The 12,522-nt window shown below is 38.6% G+C and overlaps 1 pseudogene; it reads right to left on the bottom strand.

Moving 5' to 3' along the window:
• LOC126964100 (60S ribosomal protein L13-like) overlaps positions 1-12,101 on the bottom strand; it is a 61,040-nt pseudogene extending 48,939 nt beyond the window's left edge.
• Between the last annotated feature and the right edge of the window lie 421 nt (positions 12,102-12,522).

Below are 12,522 nucleotides of genomic sequence, written 5' to 3'. Positions count from 1 at the left end.
AAGCTCTCAAGAAATCATTTTCCCTCCTCCCCAAGGTTTTCTTCCAGGAGCATTATGGTTACGGGTTTTGCATTAAGGTCTACGATGTAGCTAGAATTCGGTTTTGTGTATGGAGTGAGATAGAGCTCAAGGTTCCATTTGTTTCTTCCAAACAGATGTTCAATTGTTCTGGCACCATTTGTCAAAAAGATGTTATTTTCCTCCATTGGATTGACTTGGCAACTTGGTAAAAAATTGATTGACCATGAAAGTGCAAATCTGTTTCTGGATTTTCTATTTTGTTTCAATAATCTATTTAGCTATCCTTATGCCAATACTATACTGTCTTGGTTACCATAACTTTCTTTACATTTAACCAGTGTAAGTTCTCTAGCATTCTTCCTCCAGATTGTCTTAGTTATTCCAGAGCCTTTGTATTTCCATGTAAGTTGTAGAATCAGTCTCTCAGTTTCTCCAAAAAGGACCATTTGCAAATTTGTCTCCCAGTTTCTCTAAAAAGGACTGTTGCAATTTTGATAAGAATTGTATTTACTCAATTTAGGAAGAATAAACAACTTAACAATATAGAGCGTTCCAATATAGAGTGAGTGTTCCAATCCATGAATATTATATATTTCTCTCCATTTAATTAGATCTTCTTTAAGTTCTTTATAGTTTTAAGGGTAGACCTCTCACAAATCTGTTAGGCTTACTTCTAGATACTTTCTGTTTTTCCATACTGTTATAAATTGTATTTTAAATTTTTATTTTTCAATTGTTGGTTGCTAGTATATTTTTCTATATTGACTTTTATCCTTTAAGCTTGCTAAGTTTACATTTTAGTCTCAGTAGCTCCTTTGTAGATTCCATAAAGGTTTCCATGTAAACAATTGTTACTTATAAAAACAACAGTTCCCTTCTTCCTTTCCAATCTCTATGCCTTTTTTTCTCTTCTTTTCATTGTCTTATTCCATTGCTTAGGGCATCTGATATGATGCTGATTAGAAGTAGTGAGAAAGGGTATCTTTGCCTTGCTCCCAATCACAGAAGAAAGCATTCAGTCTTTCGCCACAAAATGTGGTGAATGTTGTAGGTTTTCTATAGATAGATGCCTTTTATTAGATTGAGGAGTTTCCTTCTATTCCTAGTTTGCTGAGAGTTTTTATCATGGATGAGTGTTGAATTAGATGATTTTTACATATATTGGGGTGATCACATGAATTTTCTCCTTGATTCTGTTAATGTGGCAAATTACATTGATTTTTCTAATGTGAAATTTACTTTTACATTCCCAAGTCAATCCCCATTAGGCGTGATATATTATCTTTTTCATATATTACTTTCTTTAATTTGAAAAATTTTATTAAGGATTTGCATCTTTATGAGGAATACGGTTCTGAAATTTTCTTTATTATTATTATTATTATTATAATACTTTAAGTTCTAGGGTACATGTGCATAATGTGCAGGTTCTAGATATTAGCCCTTTGTCAGATGAGTAGATTGCAAAAATTTTCTCCCATTCTGTAGGTTGCCTGTTGACTCTGATGGTAGTTTCTTTTGCTGTGCAGAAGCTCTTTAGTTTAATTAGATCCCATTTGTCAATTTTGGCTTCTGTTGCTGTTGCTTTTGGTGTTTTAGACATGAAGTCCTTGCCCATGCCTATGTCCTGAATGGTATTACCTAGGTTTTCTTCTAGGGTTTTTATGGTATTAGGTCTAACATTTAAGTCTCTAATCTATCTTTAATTAATTTTCATATAAGGAGTAAGGAAAGGATCCAGTTTCAGCTTTCTACTTATGGCTAGCCAATTTTCCCAGCACCATTTATTAAATAGGGAATCCTTTCCCCATTTCTTGTTTTTCTCAGGTTCATCAAAGATGAGATAGCTGTAGATGTGTGGTATTATTTCTGAGGACTCTGTTCTGTTCCATTGGTCTATATCTCTGTTTTGGTACCTGTACCATGCTGTTTTGGTTACTGTAGCCTTGTAGTATAGTTTGAAGTCAGGTAGCGTGATGCCTCCAGCTTTGTTCTTTTGACTTAGGATGGTCTTGGCAATGCGGGCTCTTTTTTGGTTCCATATGAACTTTAAAGCAGTTTTTTCCAATTCTGTGAAGAAACTCATTGGTAGCTTGATGGGGATGGCATTGAATCTATAAATTACCTTGGGCAGTATGGCCATTTTCACGATATTGATTCTTCCTATCCATGAGCATGGTATGTTCTTCCATTTGTTTGTGTCCTCTTTTATTTCACTGAGCAGTGGTTTGTAGTTCTCCTTGAAGAGGTCCTTTACATCCCTTGTAAGTTGGATTCCCAGGTATTTTATTCTCTTTGAAGCAATTGTGAATGGAAGTTCATTCATGATTTGGCTCTCTGTTTGTCTGTTACTGGTGTATAAGAATGCTTGTGATTTTTGCACATTGATTTTGTATCCTGAGACTTTGCTGAAGTTTCTTATCAGCTTAAGGAGATTTTGGGCTGAGACAATGGGGTGTTCTAAGTATACAATCATGTCATCTGCAAACAGGGACAATTTGACTTCTTCTTTTCCTAACTGAATACCCTTTATTTTTTTCTCTTGCCTGATTGCCCTAGTCAGAACTTCCAACACTATGTTGAATAGGAGTGGTGAGAGAGGGCATCCCTGTCTTGTGCCAGTTTTCAAAGGGAATTTTTCCAGTTTTTGCCCATTCAGTATGATATTGGCTGTGGGTTTGTCATAAATAATTCTTATTATTTTGAGATACGTTCCATCAATACCGAATTTATTGAGCGTTTTTAGCATGAAAGGCTGTTGAATTTTGTCAAAGGCCTCTTCTGCATCTATTGAGATAATCATGTGGTTTTTGTCTTTGGTTCTGTTTATATGCTGGATTACATTTATTGATTTGCATATATTGAACCAGCCTTGCATCCCAGGGATGAAGCCCACTTGATCATGCTGGATAAGCTTTTTGATGTGCTGCTGGATCTGGTTTGCCAGTATTTTATTGAGGATTTTTGCACCGATGTTCATCAGGGATATTGGTCTAAAATTCTCTTTTTTTGTTGTGTCTCTGCCAGGCTTTGGTATCAGGATGATGTTGGCCTCATAAAATGAGTTAGGGAGGATTCCTTCTTTTTCTATTGATTGGAATAGTTTCAGAAGGAATGGTACCAGCTCCTCCTTGTACCTCTGGTAGAATTCAGCTGTGAATCCATCTGGTCCTGGACTTTTTTTGGTTGGTAGGCTATTAATTATTGACTCAATTTCAGAGCCTGCTATTGGTCTATTCAGGGATTCAGCTTCTTCCTGGTTTAGTCTTGGAAGACTGTAAGTGTCCAGGAAATTATCCATTCCTTCTAGATTTTCTAGTTTATTTGTGTAGAGGTGTTTATAGTATTCTCTGATGGTAGTCTGTATTTCTGTGGGGTCGGTGGTGATATTCCCTTTATCATTTTTTATTGCATCTATTTGATTCTTCTCTCTTTTCTTCTTTATTAGTCTTGCTAGTGGTCTATCAATTTTGTTGATCTTTTCAAAAAACCAACTCCTGGATTCATTGATTTTTTTGGAGGGTTTTTTGTGTCTCTATCTCCTTCAGTTCTGCTCTGATCTTAGTTATTTCTTGCCTTTTGAATATGTTAGCTAGTTTTTGAATGTGTTTGCTCTTGCTTCTCTAGTTCTTTTAATTGTGATGTTAGAGTGTCAATTTCAGATCTTTCCAGTTTTCTCTTGTGGGCATTTAGTGCTATAAATTTCCCTCTACACACTGCTTTACATGTGTCCCAGAGATTCTGGTATGTTGTATCTTTGTTCTCATTGGTTTCAAAGAACATCTTTATTTCTGCCTTCATTTCATTATGCACCCAGTAGTCATTCAGGAGCAGGTTATTCAGTTTCCATGTAGTTGAGCGGTTTTGATTGAGTTTCTTAGTCCTGAGTTCTAGTTTGATTGCACTGTGGTCTGAGAGACAGTTTGTTATAATTTCTGTTCTTGTACATTTGCTGAGGAGTGCTTTACTTCCAATTATGTGGTCAGTTTTGGAATAAGTGTGATGTGGTGCTGAGAAGAATGTATATTCTGTTGATTTGGGGTGGAGAGTTCTGTAGATGTCTATTAGGTCTGCTTGCTGCAGAGATGAGTTCAATTCCTGGATATCCTTGTTAACTTTCTGTCTCGTTGATCTGTCTAATGTTGACAGTGGGGTGTTGAAGTCTCCCATTATTATTGTATGGGAGTCTAAGTCTCTTTGTAAGTCTGTAAGGACTTGCTTTATGAATCTGGGTGCTCCTGTATTGGGTGCATATATATTTAGGATAGTTAGCTCTTCCTGTTGAATTGATCCCTTTACCATTATGTAATGGCCTTCTTTGTCTCTTTTGATCTTTGCTGGTTTAAGTCTGTTTTATCAGAGACTAGGATTGCAACCCCTGCTTTTTTTTGTTCTCCATTTGCTTGGTAGATCTTCCTCCATCCCTTTATTTTGAGCCTATGTATGTCTCTGCATGTGAGATGGGTCTCCTGAATACAGCAAACTGATGGGTCTTGACTCTTTATCCAGTTTGCCAGTCTGTGTCTTTTAATTGGAGCATTTAGTCCATTTACATTTAAGGTTAATATTGTTATGTGTGAACTTGATCCTGCCATTATGATATTAACTGGTTATTTTGCTCGTTAGTTGATGCAGTTTCTTCCTAGCCTCGATGGTCTTTTTTTTTTTTTTTTTTTGAGACAGAGTCTCGCTCTGTCGCCCAGGCTGGAGTGCAGTGGCGCGATCTCGGCTCACTGCAAGCTCCGCCTCCTGGGTTCACGCCATTCTCCTGCCTCAGCCTCCCGAGTAGCTGGGACTACAGGCGCCCACAACCGCGCCCGGCTAATTTTTTGTATTTTTAGTAGAGACGGGGTTTCACTGTGGTCTCGATCTCCTGACCTTGTGATCCGCCCGCCTCGGCCTCCCAAAGTGCTGGGATTACAGGCGTGAGCCACCGTGCCCGGCCACCTCGATGGTCTTTACATTTTGGCATGTTTTTGCAATGGCTGGTACTGGTTGTTCCTTTCCATGTTTAGTGCTTCCTTCGGGGTCTCTTGTAAAGCAGGCCTGGTGGTGACAAAATCTCTAAGCATTTGCTTATCTGTAAAGGATTTTATTTCTCCTTCACTTATGAAACTTAGTTTGGCTGGATATGAAATTCTGGGTTTAAAATTCTTTTCTTTAAGAATGTTGAATATTGACCCCCACTCTCTTCTGGCTTGTAGAGTTTCTGCTGAGAGATCTGCTGTTAGTCTGATGGGCTTCCCTTTGTGGGTAACCCGACCTTTCTCTCTGGCTGCCCTTAAGATTTTTTCCTTCATTTCAACTTTGGTGAATCTGGCAATTATGTGTCTTGGAGTTGCTCTTCTCGAGGAGTATCTTTGTGGCATTCTCTGTATTTCCTGAATTTGAATGTTGGCCTGCCCTACTAGGTTGGGGAAGTTCTCCTGGATGATATCCTGAAGAGTGTTTTCCAACTTGGTTCCATTTTCCCCCTCACTTTCAGGCACCCCAATCAGATGTAGATTTGGTCTTTTTACATAATCCCATACTTCTTGCAGGCTTTGTTCATTTCTTTTTCTTCTTTTTTCTTTAGGTTTCTCTTCTCGCTTCATTTCATTCATTTGATCCTCAATCGCTGATACTGTTTCTTCCAGTTGATCGAGTCGGTTACTGAAGCTTGTGCATTTGTCACATATTTCTCGTATCATGGTTTTCATCTCTTTCAGTTCATTTATGGCCTTCTCTGCATTAATTATTCTAGTTATCAATTCTTCCACTCTTTTTTCAAGATTTTTAGTTTCTTTGCGCTGGGTACGTAATTCCTCCTTTAGCTCTGAGAAGTTTGATGGACTGAAGCCTTCTCTCATCTCGTCAAAGTCATTCTCCATCCAGCTTTGATCCGTTGCTGGCAATGAGCTGCGTTCCTTTGCAGGGGGAGATGCGCTCTTATTTTTTGAATTTCCAGCTTTTCTGCCCTGCTTTTTCCCCATCTTTGTGGTTTTATCTGCCTCTGGTCTTTGATGATGGTGACATACTGATGGGGTTTTGGTGTGGGTATCCTTCCTGTTTGTTAGTTTTCCTTCTAACAGTGAGGACCCTCAGCTGTAGGTCTGTTGGAGGTTGCTTGAGGTCCACTCCAGACCCTGCTTGCCTGGGTATCAGCAGCAGAGGCTGCAGAAGATAGAATATTGCTGAACAGTGAGTGTACCTGTCTGATTCTTGCTTTGGAAGCTTCCTCTCAGGGGTGTACTCCACCGTGTGAGGTATGGAGTGTTGGTCTGCCCCTAGTGGGGGATGTCCCAGTTAGGCTACTCAGGGGTCAGGGACCCCACTTGAGCAGGCAGTCTGTCCGTTCTCAGATCTCAACCTCCGTGTTGGGAGATCCACTGCTCTCTTCAAAGCTGTCAGACAGAGTCGTTTGCATCTGCAGAGGCTTCTGCTGCTTTGTTGTTGTTGTTGTTGTTGTTGTTTAGCTGTGCCCTGTCCCCAGAGGTGGAGTCTACAGAGACAGACAGGCCTCCTTGAGCTGCTATGAGCTCCACCCAATTCGAGCTTCCCAGGGGCTTTGTTTACCTACTTAAGCCTCAGCAATGGTGGGCGCCCCTCCCCCAGCCTGGCTGCTGCCAATGAGGGAGGCTCCGTTAGATCGCAGACTGCTGTGCTAGCAATGAGGGAAGCTCCGTGGGCGTGGGACCCTCCCGGCCAGGTGTGGGATAAAATCTCCTGGTGTGGTGTGCCCGTTTCCTAAGACTCTTGGTAAAGCGCAGTATTGGGGCGGGAATTACCCGATTTTCCAGGTGTTTTGTGTCTCAGTTCCCCTGTCTAGGAAAAGGGATTCCCTTCCCCCTTGCGCTTCCCAGGTGAGGCAATGCCTCGCCCTGCTTCAGCTCTCGCTGATCGGGCTGCAGCAGCTGACCAGCACCGATTGCCCGGCACTCCCTAGTGAGATGAACCCAGTACCTCAGTTGAAAATGCAGAAATCACCTGTCTTCTGTGTCGCTCGCGCTGGGAGCTGGAGACTGGAGCTGCTCCTATTCGGCCATCTTCCTGAAATTTTCTTTTCTTGTGATATCATTTTCTCCTTTGGGATCAGGTAATACTAGCCCCATAAAATGAGTTGGGAAGTATTTTCTCCTCCTCTGTTTTCTGAAAGACTTTGTGAACCATTTATATTCTTTCTTCCTTAATTTTTCATAATATTCACCTGTGAAACCATCTGGGCCTAGAGTTTTCTTTAAAGAAGTGCTTTTGACTATGAATCCAATTTTCTTGTAGCTTAGAGCTATTTAGATTTTCTAGTTTTCTTGTGTCATTTTTGTTAACTTGCATTTTACAATAAGTTTGTCCATTTCATATAAGTTGTCAAATGTATTAACATAAAGTTGATCAAATATCTCATTAATATCTGCCGGATAATTCTGATGTCCTTGCTTTCATTTCTAATATTGACAATTTGTGTTTTCCTTTAAGTTTTCTTGATCACTCTTCCTAGAGGTTTGTCTCTTTATAAACTTTTGATTTTGTCCATTTTCTCAATTATTTGTTTACTACTTCATTTATTTCTGCTCTTATTTTTAAATTTTCTTGTATTTTCTTTGGTTTTATTGGCTCTTATTTTATTAGTTTCTTAAGTTAGATGTTTAAATGACTGATTTTATACCTTTTATAATATAATTTCTAATACATTTCAAGCTATAAATTTCTCTGTAAACATTTTGTAGCAAATCTCAGAAGTATGGTGTTTATTATCACTCATTTAAGAATATGTTCAAATATCTCTTGTTATTTATTAGTTATCTCATGACTAATTTAAGTGTGCTTCTTAATTTTGGAATATTTTGGTGTTTTATGGATATCGTTTTGTAATTGATTTGTAATTTAATACCTTGGTGGTAAGACAATATATTTTATGTAAACCAATCCTTTGATATTTATTGAGACTTTTGTTTTATGGCCTAGGATATAGCTCATTTTTGTGAATGTTCTATGTGCACTTGAAAAGATATGTAGTCTGCAGTTGTTCAGTGTATGTTCTATAAATGTCAGTTAGGTCAAGTTGGTTGATGTTTTTAACATCATCTACTTCTTTATAGACTTTTTTGTCCAGTTTTCCTATCAATTACTGAATGACTGTGTTAAAATATCTGTCATGATTGTGGATTTGTTTATTTCTCCCTTTCATTCGGTCAATTTTTGTTCCATATATTTCACAGCTCTATTGTCAGGTGCCTACTTATTTGGGATTGTTATATCTTCTTCACTTGATCTTAGCCAATGGGCTAAGAAGTGATTGTTATATCTTCTTGATTAATTTATCCTTTTATTGTGAATTATCCACTCAAGACTAGGGCACTCTAGTTGTGCTCTTCGTCTTGAAGTATATTTTCTGTGATACTAATATTGCCATACCAGCTTTCATTATGTTATGTTAGTATATGTCCTTTCCTACTTGTCTCTCTGTCTTTATAATTAAAATGTGTTTTGTGAACAAATTATATTGAATCTGGTATTTTGAATCCAGTATAACAATCTCTGCCTTTTAATTGGAGTGGTTAGTTCATTTACTTTTAATGTCGTTATTGATATGACGGGCTTTAAATCTACTACCTTGGTATTTGTTTTCTATTCATGTCATTTGTTCTTTGTTCCTCCTTCTCTACATTCTTTTGGGTAAATCACATATTTTTCAGCTTTCCCTTTCATTTCTACTATTGACTTTAATTATATTTCCTTATGTTATTTTCAGTGACTGATCCACAGCATACATTTTAAGGTATCTCAATCTACTTTCTAATAATATTAAACTATCTAACATTAGTATAATAAATTTATACTATAATTCCTTTTATACATGTGTGTTACTTGCGTATATGTTATCAACTCCACAATATCTTGCTATTTTAAAAATATTCAATGAACTTTTAAAAAATTACATAAAATAAAGACACTTAAGAGGATATTTTACATTTATCTGAATATTTAAACTTTCTGGTGCTCCATCATGTATCATTTTCCCTCTGAAAAGATTTTCTTTTAGTGTTTCTTTTGGCTAGTGCAGATCTTTTGGAGATACATTATCTCAGTTTTTTTCTATCTGAAAATGCCTTTATTTGACCTTCCTTTTTGAAACCTGTTTTTACTGGTGTAAAATTCTAGGTTGGTAGACTTTCTTTTTAACTTTAAGCACTTTTAAGATGCTCCACTTTTAACATTTCACTGACTTTCGTTCTCCAGTGGTACAGTATTAGGAATTATTTGTGTTATTGTTCTCCTGTATGCAATGTGTCCTTTTTTCTCTAGTTGCTTTGAAGATTTGCTCTTTATCTTTGGTTTTTAGCAATTTAACTCTGATATGCCTACATATAGTTTTCTTTGTGTTTATTTTGCTGGGTGCTCACTAAGCTTCTTAAACCTTTGGGTTAATGTCTTTCATTAATTTGGAGAGAAAAATTAGCTATTTTCTCTTCAAATATTTCTTCTGACACATTTACTCTCACCTCATCTTCTGCGGCCTCTAGGCCTCTCTCTTTGTGTTTCAGTTTAGATATTTTTTTCTTTACCTATCTCCAGGTTCACTTGTCTTTACCTAGGTTCTGCTCAGCTTTCAGTTAAGTATATCTAACAAATTCTTCATTGCTGATAATTGTATTTTTTTTTTTAATTTCTGGCATTTTCATTTGGGCATTGGCATTGGCCATGTGAAGACTGGCAAATACTATGAAGCTCTTCTCTTCCTCAATGATGGTTCTGGTTTTCTCCTTCTTGTAGACATTCTGTATGGGCATTAGTGGTCTTGTCAGTTGGGCGGCCAATTTGAATTCTTCACAGAACTGTCTGCCTTCTTGGGGCCCAAGGAGTTCCTGGCAAAAAGGATAAGCTTAGAGCAATATTCCTTCAGCCATTGCACATTGGATACCAGGGACTCAGAGGGCTTGTTCCACCTTCTTGGATCCATAGAGATGCCGATGGTCCAGTCTACCTTCTTGTGGATACCAGCCACCCTTAACTCTTCCAAGCTGAAGGCCCTGCCAGCTCATACTTTGGTGTGATACCTTACCGTGGGGAACCTTACTATGGGCTGGATGGGTCCAGATGCAGCACATGCTTTTGCTTGCCTGGCTTTGAGTCTGCAGATCTTCCAGGCCAGCTGGTTGAACCAAGTAGCCATGTACTGCTGCCAATCCTTGTGGAAGTGAGTCTTCAGGATCATGCCATCCAGCTGGGCATGGTGGCTGCCTACAACCCTACTCCACAGGAGAACTGCTGAGCAGAGCGGCTCTTTTTGGTTCTTTTTAGAGTGTATATGTCTTGACCATCTTTTCATGCATATCGCCCACCTTTTCTGCGGTATCCTTCAGCATTTTTGTGTGATAATGCTCACTTCTGAGACATTGCTGGGTCTGTTTTCATTTAATGTGTTATGTTTTAACTTGTTTCCCTTGCTTTTTCATATATCATATAATTTTCTTCTATATATCAGACATTTTGTATAAAAGAACAGTAGAGAAAAAAGTAACCAGTATTTGTCTCTAGAAAAGGGCATGTTTTTTCTTCCATCCACTGCTGGAGTGGGAAGGGGGTCTTAATCTCTCTGATGTTAGTTGAACCGTGTCTGGGCTTTATTGCAGTTTTAGCTTCATTCAGTTCACCATTGGTTTTAAATATGTTGAGGATAGGTCAGGACTTTGGGCTCTGAGCCCTGTTGAGATTCTGGAGATCTTATTGTGATTTCAACAACATTCTACACTATGGGATATTTTAGCCTTTTTTTTTTTTTTTTTTTTTTTTTTAAGACAGAGTCTTGCCCTGTCGCCCAGGAATGCAGTGGTACCATCTCGGCTCACTGCAACCTCCACCTCCCGGGTTCAAGCAGTTCTCCTGCCTCAACCTCCCTAGTAGCTGGGATTACAGGCACACATCACTATGTCTGGCTAATTTTTGTAGTTTTAGTAGAGATGGGGTTTTTACCACGTTGGCCGAGATGGTCTCGAACTCCTGACCTTGAGTGATTCATCTACCTTGGCCTCCCAAAGTGCTAGGATAACAGGCATGAGCCACCACGTCTGGCCAAGATTTCAGTCTTCTTTGCAGCCCTGCTACAAGGTTTTCAGTTGCTGGGGAGTTCTCTTCCTGTTCCAGGACCTTTCCTGGGTTTCAGAGCCTCTAGAGCTTTCTCTCTGCCATGCTGCCCTCCCTTGGGACTTGGAGAGCTACTGCCTTATACACTCACCAAGGTCCAGAATGCCTTGGGAGAGTTCCTGTTAATGCTCCTATCCAATTCTTAGCTTTGGGTGGCTAAATTACCTAATTTTTAAATATAAAATAATTAATGTTTAATTAGTTTACACGGAAAAGGGAGGTCTTTAGATTTTTTCTTTTTTACTGTGGATGTATATTTTACATACAACAAAATTCACCCATTTTACATGTATATTTTAGTGAGCTTTGGCAATGATCTGTAGTCATGTAATCACTACCATAATCAAAATGGAAAACCTTTTTATATCCCTAAAAAGTTCTGTCATATCCCGCCTTTGCAGTCAGTCCTTCTTGTAACCTCCAGACCCAGGCACCTCTGATCTCTTTGTCACTATGATTTTATTTTTCCTAGAATTTCATATTCATTGAATCATAGTATTTGTCTTTTACGTTTGTCTTCTTTCACTTAGAATATTGTTCTTGAGACATATCCACACTGACGATGTATCTCTGTTATTCATTTTTATTGCTGAGTAGTATTCTGTGGTATATTTATCACAAAATGTCCAAAGGTTGATGGACATTTTGTGATATCCGTACCATGCAATACTACTCAGCAATAAAAATGAATAACATTTCAGTTGCTTCCGATTAGGGGCTCTTATGAACAAGGCTGCAAAGAACACTTGAGGAGGAGTCTTTGTGCAGATGTAGTCTTTCTTTCTCTTGGATAAATTCCTAGGAGTAGAATTATTGGGTTGTATGGTAAGTATCTGTTTAACTTTACAAGAAACTGTCAAATTTTTCCATTTATAGTGGCTGGACCACTTTGTGTGAGTTCTGGAAGCTCTATATTCTTGCCAATACTCGATATTGTCAATCTTTTTCATTTTAGCCATCCTAGTGTGAGTGTTAGCTCACTGTGGTGTTAATTTGCATTTCTCTGATGACTAAGACAGCATCATTTCACATCCTTAAAAAGAATCGTTATGTCTGTGTTTCCCGTTTTTAGTTGGTTTGTCCTTACATTGTTGATTTGTAAGTTTGTTTTGTTTTGTTTTGTTTGAGACAGGATCTTGCTTTGTCACCCAGGCTAAGTGCAATGGCGTGAATTTGGCTCACTGCAGCCTCAACTTCCTCAGGCTCAAGCAATCTCCTCACCTCAGCCTCCTGAGTAGCTGAGACTTCGGGTGGCTGCCACTAAGCCCAGCTAACTTTTGTATTTTCGGTAGAGACAGGGCTTCACCATGTTGCCCAGGTTGGTCTCAAACTTCCTGGGCTCAAGCAATCCTCCCACCTCCGCCTCCCAAAGTGCTGGGA

The sequence above is a fragment of the Macaca thibetana genome, chromosome 10 (assembly GCF_024542745.1).
Source record: "Macaca thibetana thibetana isolate TM-01 chromosome 10, ASM2454274v1, whole genome shotgun sequence".
Classification (NCBI taxonomy): Eukaryota; Metazoa; Chordata; class Mammalia; order Primates; family Cercopithecidae; genus Macaca; species Macaca thibetana.
This window is presented reverse-complemented; position numbering and strand designations above follow the sequence as displayed.